We start from the raw sequence: 10,381 nt of genomic DNA on the forward strand, positions 1-10,381 counted from the left end.
TGTTGCTAAACAACACATATGTTTTAAATAGAGACTTGTGCTCCCAACAGAGCTGCAGCTATGAAACTGCAGAAAGCATGTTATGTGAATTTTTATGAGCACATATCTCAGCTGAACAAACAATACAAGGCCAGTTATCTACTGTTTCTGAATATCCTCAGTCTTCAAGTTAACCGCTTACTGTTGGAATCACAACTGCAGTTTCAGAGGGTTATCCCTCTCCTCATGCGTATCAGACTGCAGCACACTGACAATCAGCAACTCTCTCTTTTCACTTTAAAATAGATTGAACATTCTAAAAAAAAGTTCTTCCCCCCAAAAATGAGTGAAGCATTTCATAAATTTAAAACACTTTTAGCTATTAAGTGGAAAGAAAAAATAATACTGCTTTTGTAAAAATAAAAAATGTTAAAAACCCTGACAGCCAAACACTTCTGGCTAGATCAAAAGGAAAGCTTCAATATGCAGAAAAGGCAAAAGCTTGCAAATATCCTGAATAAAAAAGTGCATTCATATTTTCACTGAAAAGATGTCCAAACCAGTAGATCTTTTTCCTCCCAATTCTTATTTTGCTGTCTCCAGTCTGTGGTGATGTAACGCTCCAGTGTACTAGCTCAGTCCTGGGCCTCTCCTAATAGGAACTGCCAAATATGCCAAATAGTGGCAATTACATGATGGCTTTGTGATGTGGACCATTGCCCATTAGGGACTCATCTTTGACAACCAAACTGATTTAACTTAGGACCTGAGGATTGATTATACAGAGCTTCCAAGTACAAAGGCCTCTGCTGTTAAAACAGGTTAATCTATACTATAAACATAAGTACAGGCTGAAAATTTTATTTGTCTTTTAGGATTGATTTAGAGGAGATGAAATATCTTGAAAATTATGAATATTTGCTTCAATTTGCAAAAAAAATGCCTCCTTTTATGTTATTATCATAAGCAGCATATAACGGAAAATTAATAAAAAAATTATTAAATGGACAAGATATTTACTACCTCACCTCTTTATTCAACCTGGCTACTATTAAAACTATAGACTTACATTTTCCTCTCACTGCAGAAAACTGGAACATCTTAGAACTCAGCCATGGACTGCCTAAACCAATGTTCCTCACAGAATGCATCCTGGGTTTACTAGTTTGTCGCATATGTTTAATTTAATTACAATTAATGAGTCACAATTTACCCTAAGGGAAAACTAGCTTTTGTTGACAAAGAAGTGTTTAGTGAATGGCATTCAAATTCATGACCTAGACCTCAAATTAACAGGCTGTCCATTAAGAATGCATGAGTAGCTTTAAAGACTGCATTTATCTGTCATGGTCCTTTAAGCCCTCTGTGATGTCTTAAAAAAGACAGTCAAAACTGTGCAACACTATAAAAAAATTCGAACGTTACTTTTGATGGTATCATTTTTGCTGCAAAATACTGAGCTCTACTGAATTATAGTCCATAAGAGACTTTCAACTAACGCACAGTGGAATAAGGTCCTCCTTGTAAACTCTGTTCTGCTTGTAACGAAGCACCCCTAAACTCTGATGCCTCTTTCCTTCATGCAAGAAATAAAATACTAGGACTTCAACAAAGCAAATTATCAGATTCACTCTTCCCTGTTACCTAAACAGTAGGAAACAATAGTGAAGTATTTGGAAGAGAAAGTGTGGGCTCAAGCACAATATAAAGGTAAATCAAAGTTCACAGCTAAGTTGAGCAAACAATTAAAATAACATGTCCTTGGAAACTTCCATTCTAACTACTTGGCCACAAAAATGTTTTCAGATCTATTTTTTTAGCTGTTAACAAGGTATAAAAATTAAGAATACCTATTCCAAAGAAATGGGAAAATGTTTTTATGGTATTTCAATCTATAGAAGTCTGTATGACCACATAGTGATATCCAAGAGTCTTTCATATGAAGTAAAGGATACAGTCTAGTTTTTCAGAGTTCAGATCAAATTTAGTTAACCAATGCCTGTGTCATTCAGGTATTATTTTCTTATTTCAGGTCTGGATGACACAACATGCAGGATCACATTCATCCAAGGGGAAGCAAGCACAGCTGGAAGTACTCTGAGACTGTGTAGATAACCTTGCAAAATCTTTTGGACTAAAGTATTATAAACACTAGATTAAGGTATTATTCAAAATGTAAATCTATATGATATAACAGTAACCACAAAGTCAGTGCAAAATGGCCTGCTATGTGTCACTGTCACTCCATTTTTGTTCCTCTAACCTGAGTCTAGGGCTAGCATATACCGTCAAGTTTCTCAGAAACACTTACATGGTTCAGAGAAAACCTTATTAAATAGCAGTTTAATATTTCACTAGGAGTTCACTAGGAGTGAGCTTCTGCCATTCAGTAGTCCCTCAGAGCCACAAACTGACAGATTTCTGCTTCAGTGGGGATCTTCTTTCTCAGTCAAGTATAACAGTAATAAATAACAATTAAAATAAAAATTAACACAATACAGGGTTTTGAACACCTACACTCAAGCTACTAATGTACTATGTGCTATGAGGAGTAAATGGGACTTTTCGAAAGATTGCTGCATTTGTCCAAACTCACCTGCGTTTCTCTGAGAGAACTTCCCAGATGCTACTGGTGGGGTTCGCTGTTATATTGCAGAGTTTTTTTCTGTGGATTTCTTTGAAATCCCTTTTTCATAGTCTCTTTCAAAAAAGGCGCTTGCAAAACCAGGTATCAGCATGAAAAAAAGGTATAAAATCACTGAGTCAGTCAGAACATCTACAGCAATCAATTTTCCTTCTCACAGGATAATGTCATAAGAAAGCCTCTACGTAAATGGCTTCAGGGTTAGTCTGCTTGGCTAGTGGTCTCAACCAACCCACCATGTAGAACCCAAAAAGCATCTGAGGGATTCTCATTAGCGCCAGCTGAACATGGTCCCTTCCATGCCGTGTGCTAGCTGACAACCCTTTCCACTCCACCTTAGCCTCTGGTAGCTTCCAGCAGCAGCAACAGGCAACCTTACCTGGAGCCCCATTGACCAGCTTTGGCACCGCAGACAATCCTTCTCTGGCCAGGCAACTCTTTCACTGAACTCTCAGCTGGTGCTACCAATGACATTCTCACCTATTCTTTCTTTATGCTACTGTTTAACCTAAAATTTTTAATGTCACATCTCCAAAAAAAAAAAAAAAAGAGAGAATTATTGATGGCACTGATACCTGAGGCACTGCTATTGCCTAAGCCAAAAACATGTAGAAAAGGCTCTATTGTCAGGCAGCACTCAATTAGAAGGTATATGTCTGGAAATAAATTATGTATTTATATACTTACATATCTGAATCTGTACACATCTAGATATTTTTTATTGAATGTTTTTGTAGTTTTTTCTAACCTTCACAGGCAACTAGAATACCTAGACAAAAGCAACCGAAAATTAAGGCCCTGAAACCCAGTGTCTAATGGGGTCTCTGTAAGAGGTGAACTGCAAACCCGCTAAGGTTTTCCATTCCTACCTGTTCTTGTCTTTGACTCTCCCACAAAACAGTCTATTTTCCTTACCTCATAACTTCGTATTTTCTCCTTTTGCTTTTCTTCTGACTTCTTGTTTCAGCCAGATCTCGCTGAAGTGTATCAACAAGCCCAAAAGCTTTCTGGGGCTTCTCACAGGCTGTGGAAGGCAACAGCGAGAACAGCACAGGACCTTCAGGGAGAATCACAGGAAGAGCTACACCAAGGGGAGCAGGTGAGACCCGAGGTTTTGCAAGCTCAGAGGTAAGAATAAAAAAAGAGGTGTAGAAAGAAGGGCCCTCAACACTCCCGAAAGGCACACTGAGCTGGGAGCAGGAACCTCTCATCCCTCTTTGGAAAACCAATGAATCCTTGCTAATAACAGCCAGGACACCTATTTCCAGTTCCTGCTAGGTGATATTATTTATGACTATTACCAATAACAATCTATGCAGTGTCTCACACTTGTAAGGAGCCTCACAGACTATGGCTCACAGCGCCTGCAGCCCGGGGGCCAGGCTGCTGGCAGGGAGCAGTCATGGAGCGTTACCACTGCAGGTGGGAAGCCCTGCCAACAGCCCCTTAACCCCGAGGGCAACCCCCTCCTGGAGCTCCTTCTCCTATTCCCACTGCTTCGGTGTTTGCGGGAAGGGGCAGCACGGCCCTTGGAGGCACAGCCGCGGGGCTTGCTGGCACAGCCGTGGAGAAGCAGGCCAGTTGACTGCCTGGCCGGGGGTCAGATGGGTGTTGAACAACAAAACTCAAGCAGAGAGCGCGAAGAGGTCTGGGACTCCCTTCTTTGTGTCTTTGGACAGAAAGACAAAATGATCTCTTCCTCCAGTTTGGGGGCTGCTTCTATCCATGGGCCCCACCATACCACTCCCCCTTAATCTACAGTGTGATATATGCCTTTGGAAGTTAATGATAGGCAGCAGGGAGCAGGAAGGCAGAAGCTTTCCTGTTTGAACAGGGGTAAACCGTGGTGCTGATAGGTAGCAGATGTACCAATCAGCAGATATAAAATGTGATTAGGGGCTTTCATGGAGAGGTCAAAGGCCACAATCACCAATCTGCACCTTTAAACATTCATGGAACTGGAGTGTTTGAACAGAACAGGAGCAAAGTGGCTGCAGTGTCAGACACGAAGGCGCTGGTGTCTGTCAGCACTCACATTGCGTTTCTTTGGCTGAAACGTACAGCACTTCACTTTAACACAGAGACACCTGCAACATACAACATCCACTTCTCCTTTAATAAAACCCTTACACTCTGCAAATCAGAAAGCATAAAGACACAAGCTTTTCCCACAGCATGCTACAAAAATGCCACAGGAACAGACCCACCTAGTTGAACTGAGCATGGCTTTGCAGCATGTCTGCTCTCTCGAAGGACACGAGGTTATCTGATGCTGGGTATTTGTGTCTGCACACTGGCTAGGGCTGCTGCGAGCTGACGTGGGGGCAGCAGACATCGCAAGGAGATGGCCTGCTGTCATCGCTTCTCTCCAAGTGGCATTTTGGATGGGCATCGCCCTCGCTACAATTTACAGTCTGGGCAGAGATTATGAGAGTCTTGATGTGCAAGTAATTTGTTCAGTCAAGATCGGGGCATTTCTGGAATTTGGTGAGAAAAGATGTACATGTGACACAACATGCTTGACTATGCCAGGTGTAAAGTTGGTCCTTTTTTTCAGAAAAGAAAAAACACTTTAGAAAACACATGGATTTTTTTTTACTAGTATTGAAGTTCCTTTCAACTTGACTACTTTCAAATGGTTTTAAAATTTAAAAAAATTAAACATGAAAATTGAAGCATCTCAAATTAGAGGCCATATTTGGAAGGTTTGACTTGAATATATCCGAGTTTCAAGTGCTCAACCTGAGCTATTTTTGCCCTGATATTTATCCATAAGTACCATAATTTTCCTTTACTTTGAAATTACTGGTGTTCAGCATTAACTGTAAGTTAGTTTTTGGTGGTCAAAATGAGGCTAATGACAGATGAAAGCAAGAACCCTAAAACAGAGGCACTTTTGAGAAATATGGCAACGCATAAATCCTTATCAGTAGGATACAGCTCTTCTACCTATATGTGGAGCATCAAGTACTCGATTAAGTCTGTGTAAATGACAAGTAATAATAATGCAGGAAAATGGAATTACAACACTCTGGGCTAACTGGAAGGAGCCAGGCAAGAAACCACAGCACAGTATGAGCACAGCTTCCAGGAGTTTGTGTTCAGCAAACTCCCATACCTAAGGTATGTCCAATCTTTCTCCCTTCTGGTAATCTGAAAATACCTCAGTTTTTAAAGTGTTTTGTTAAAGTACATTCTCTGATTTGGGTATTACAGGATATTTGGTAAAAGAGGTCTAGGGAATAAAATTCCATCTGTTCACTCATATTTCCTACATATTCTTGCTTAGAATACCACAAATAAAAATGGCAGTTCAGAAATTTTTCAGCGTGAATCTAACTGTCTGTAAGATTTGTTTTAAGCTCACAAATGTACAAACCAGCTGTCTACACTGGAGAACCGTTCCAAGAAAGCCTGGGTTAACAATTCTCTCAAGATATCCACTGAGAATCTGTAAGGGTCTGAATGGGACCCCTTTGCTATTTAGATAGCACGAGATAAGATTTCTTCTTTAAATATTAGCTGTCAAACTGTGTTATGTCTTATTATGTTTCATCAGATTGGCATTCAGCATGATGAGATTGAACAGCACATGCTGATAACGCACAAAAAATGTAACATAATTTAGGAATAAAATTAAAGGGCAGTAGACTATTTGCAGCTCAGATACCTGCTTATCAATGTTTTGAGAGAGAACACAATTCAACCACAACAGGAAACGTAATTCATGTTCACAAAACTGGCAAGTTCTTCTTTTCACTAAATTAGAACAGCTGCTGTGTGGACTGCAGTGTGGTTTGTGACCATTTGCAATCACGGTAATATTTGCACAATGCTTTCAAGGTACGTACGTTTTGTACTTCCTGGCAGAACTCCCCCCTCACACACATCCTTTGAGAAGCATCCCCTAAGTTACACATTTTGGGTGAGTATAAAAGGGATATGTGTTCTGTGTCCAATACAAATAAGATCAGCTTGAGAAGCAGCAAAGGGCAGTTTCTAAACAGTTCAACCAGCCTACAGAATCTCTCTCTTATTAAACATGCTGAGTTCATTCTCTGCATCACAGATTATATACCTTTAAACCCCTTTCATCAAGAAGAAAGGTTAACATTCCACTGAGATACCTTTTGAAAATGAAAAAGAGAGTGACTGCTGATTTTAACAAGTTACTCCAGCCTGTGGTCAAATTCTCTCACCTGAACTTGGGTTCCAGAGTTGTAAGAACTCAGCTGGACTCACTCAATTTTGAGTGTACTCCTTCCACGTAAAGTCTCAGTTCCTCCTAATTTTGTGTGCTGATATATTAATGTCAGATAATTTTTTCCTCCCTCCCTTTCTCCCCTAAACCCCAATTATAGGTTGCATTCCAAAAGATGAATATTTGTGCGTGGTTGGGAATTAAAACACTGACCTTCGATAGACTTTTTTTTCCCCAGTGTTTTTCAGACTATCTGCTCTGTACCTGACAAATGAGGCAGTGAGGTCCCTCCATATTCTGTTTGGGGTCTATTGGCTGAGGAACTCTTGGTCATCCTACCTGCCTGACGTCTAGGATCATGATGAATTGTCTCCAACTCCAGCCTCAGATTGTTTTTTAACATTTAATTTAGTTTCTTCCTGTGCTTGGATGAACATGGCCATGTTATGGATTTCTGCTCTAATGTACACCAGCAGGTTGGAAGAACAAGCCTCAGCAAGCTGTGGAAATAAGAGAGGCTGGATCAATAGTCAAGGTCACGACCCTGGCTCTGATTTTGTACACTGTCCTGAGATTTTCTCCCCTTAAAAGCCTCCGACTGCTTCTGATGTGGATCCAAGTGCATATTGAGAAAGAAATTCTTAACAATCAACCCCCTCAAAAGGGTAGGTGTAGCTCGATCCTCTTACCTTCTGAATCTTGCATACAGAGCAGACTAGAAATGTGCCTCTCTGCATTTGGTCTAAAAACAGCTTATTGTAAACATTTTCCCAGGCAACCTTTTCGATAAAGAGATAGAACATGGTAAATTTTGTCATCTGGTGCTGCAAAAACATTCATTCAGAAAGAAATAGTAATTTAGACACTTCTAGAAACAATTTCAGACAGATACACACTACGATACCCCATTTTAATGAAGATGCATATTTATTATATAAGCTAAATAGCAAAGAAGATTCATTTCACAAGCACACCTTGATTATAACAAGTAGAAAATGCTGTCATAAAGTGTTGTGATAAAGGAACAAAGATGCTAAATCATTTGTTGAGCCTGCCTTTGTGCTGCAGATAGAGCTTTGAGTCTTCAAATACATAACCGTAATGCAACAAGGCACATTTCTGAATGGGTAGTAATTTTCCACTGCAGGATACAGTCATGCTGAGATTTAGTGCTTAAAAAAGAAAAAAAAGAAAAAAAAGGCAATTGCAAGGGTATTTAATGTATCAAAACAACCTTCCTCCCACAAAATGCTTGATACAGATAAATTGTCATATTTGCTAAAACCCAGCCCAAAATGATGTGTAGTCAATACAATAAACAATTCAGTCTCCAGTAGAGATGAGCAAAAGAATTTCTCACATAAAGAAGCAACCTTTTTCTTGTTTCTGTGAAAGAGTAAAAAAAAAACAAAACACTTTTCACTTGGCCCCTATTTGTGACTTTTACTTAGCAGAACAGAAAGCTGCATATTGCAACAGAGCGTGGGAGCTGAAGGTCAGTCAGGAAATTCAGCTTGTTGCATCACACTGCCTTGATCTGAATCCGAGCCACATGCCAAGCAGCAGGGCAGCTGCAGAGAACTGGAAGGAACAGTGGAAGAAAAAGAAAGCACCATTCAGAAATGTTTCCCGTAATAGCTGAAAATTGTTTACATATAAAATTGGGTTCTTAATCAAGGGAATAGGAGTTTATAGGGTTTCACATGGTAAAAATCAAGAGCGTGCACAATGTGGCAAAGAGGAAGATATGTGAGCTTTATGAATTGACACAGTGAGGTTGTCTAGAGGTATTTAGATGCCTCATGGGATCTTTAGTCAATGCAAATTAGATGTGTAGTGGTTTTCAAAAATCTCACTCTGTGCCTATTGCATGTTTAGGTGCCAAATCACTTTTAAAAATCAAGCACTGAGCCCTTTTAGCAATTAAAAATGGAAGGACTTGGAGGACACTGCCTTAGCCTTTGGAATTGTCCTTCTGTTCCAACCTCCAGCTTCAAATTTAGGCATTTCTCCTAAATGCGGTGAAGACTAAACAACCGAGCTCCTCTCTTGCATAAAACTATGCATCTATCTACCTGATGGTGGGACTTTGACTATAAACCCCTTAAGCAAGATTCTGACATTTATTTGTCCCAAATACACCATCCCTACCTCCAATCAGTGGGATTAACACACAGTAATATTTCACCAAACCTGATACTAGCAAGCTGTGAGATGCGTGAGCTGACAGAGGATGGAGAGATAGGGTGAGCAGTTAAAGATGGTAAAGAAAGAAATATAGCCTTATCCTTATAAAAGATACCAAAGTCTACACTGTTAAAAATTATTAATAAACTAAAGATAGAATACCCTCTACAAATACTACAGCAGGATACACAGTTATATGTATAAAATTATTACTGCTGTGGAGTTAAATTTTCTCTTCCGCTACAGCTCGTTTATACCGGTCCGTCAGCAGAAAGGGTTTAGTAATCCCAGAGAGACGGTGAGGTGAGACACAACGGGAGTCGCTTCCCTGACGGCGCGGTGCAGCCGGCTGCGCTGGTCCACGCTGCACGCACAGCCCGGCGCTGCTCCGCAGCCTGCAGCAGCGGGGGCGGGGGGAGCCGCGGCGCGGGGGGAGCGCGCTCTCCTCACAACCGTCAGCAAAGGTCTCGCAGGCCAGGGTGCAAATGAGAACACTGTACATTCGATTTGCCAGCTTCAGTCCAGAATATTCCCAGCACGTAGGCACCAGAAGTATAAATTCTAGCTGAACTGCCTCTTTTCCTCTCCCGAGGGAGACAGCGCTGGGGTCTTGTGGAGGGAACAGCTCAAGTTACTGCTGACTGTCTCTCCTGCCTGGCCATTTCGCGGTGGCAGGACTGCTGGCAGGAGAAGAGCCATGCTGCACTTTCTTCGCCTCCCACAGTAACACCGAATGCTCCATGCCAGCTCGTTGGCACCACGTCCCCCTGACGAGGCTGCAGGTGATAATGCTGTATGTTCTGTATATGTTGGGATCCTAAGGGATTTAGGCACTTTACAGTATTATTATTTCTGAGCACAGACCCATCCAGGAATGAGATCCCTCTGCCACTGCCTTGCGGCACCTTTGAACGGGGCCTTTGCGCTGACAGCTCACTCTGCCAGGGGAGAACATGAAGGAAGGCGAGGAGGACTCCTGGGGTAGTGCTGCTGACAGCAAAACCACGAATGATTTAAACTGAAATTAAAAACAGTCTTTGTGCCTCCCACAGATGCCAAGGTTTGTTCTGTCCCCTTCAGAAGACACTTTTTTCAGGTCCTCTCCTGATCATCTTCTCTCAAAGGCCTTCACTGCAGTAAAAGTACATACATGCAAGGGATCTAGCACAAGACCCAAAAGGTTTGCCCTAATCTTTCCAATCTTTTCTGCTGGATTTTCTTGATCCTTACCTTGGCTGTGCCAACCACTTCCCCACTGTTGTTCTAGGCAGCTGTTGTGTTGCTTTATGTTTTGTTTCTCATTTGCTGATGTCCTCTGTTTCAATGATTCACTTGGCTAGTAAGAGAAATTACATATTCTGTTAATGTTA

The 10,381-nt window shown here is 41.1% G+C and overlaps 1 long non-coding RNA gene across 1 annotated transcript; it reads right to left on the reverse strand.

Annotated features, from left to right (window-relative positions):
- Positions 1-7,732: 7,732 nt before the first annotated feature.
- LOC135329356 (uncharacterized) lies at positions 7,733-10,381 on the reverse strand. The gene is made up of 2 exons (XR_010390772.1): positions 10,242-10,381; positions 7,733-10,142 (listed from the first exon to the last, which is right to left on the reverse strand). It is a non-coding gene; the product is annotated as an uncharacterized LOC135329356 (long non-coding RNA).

Source organism: Dromaius novaehollandiae, chromosome 10 (assembly GCF_036370855.1).
Source record: "Dromaius novaehollandiae isolate bDroNov1 chromosome 10, bDroNov1.hap1, whole genome shotgun sequence".
Classification (NCBI taxonomy): Eukaryota; Metazoa; Chordata; class Aves; order Casuariiformes; family Dromaiidae; genus Dromaius; species Dromaius novaehollandiae.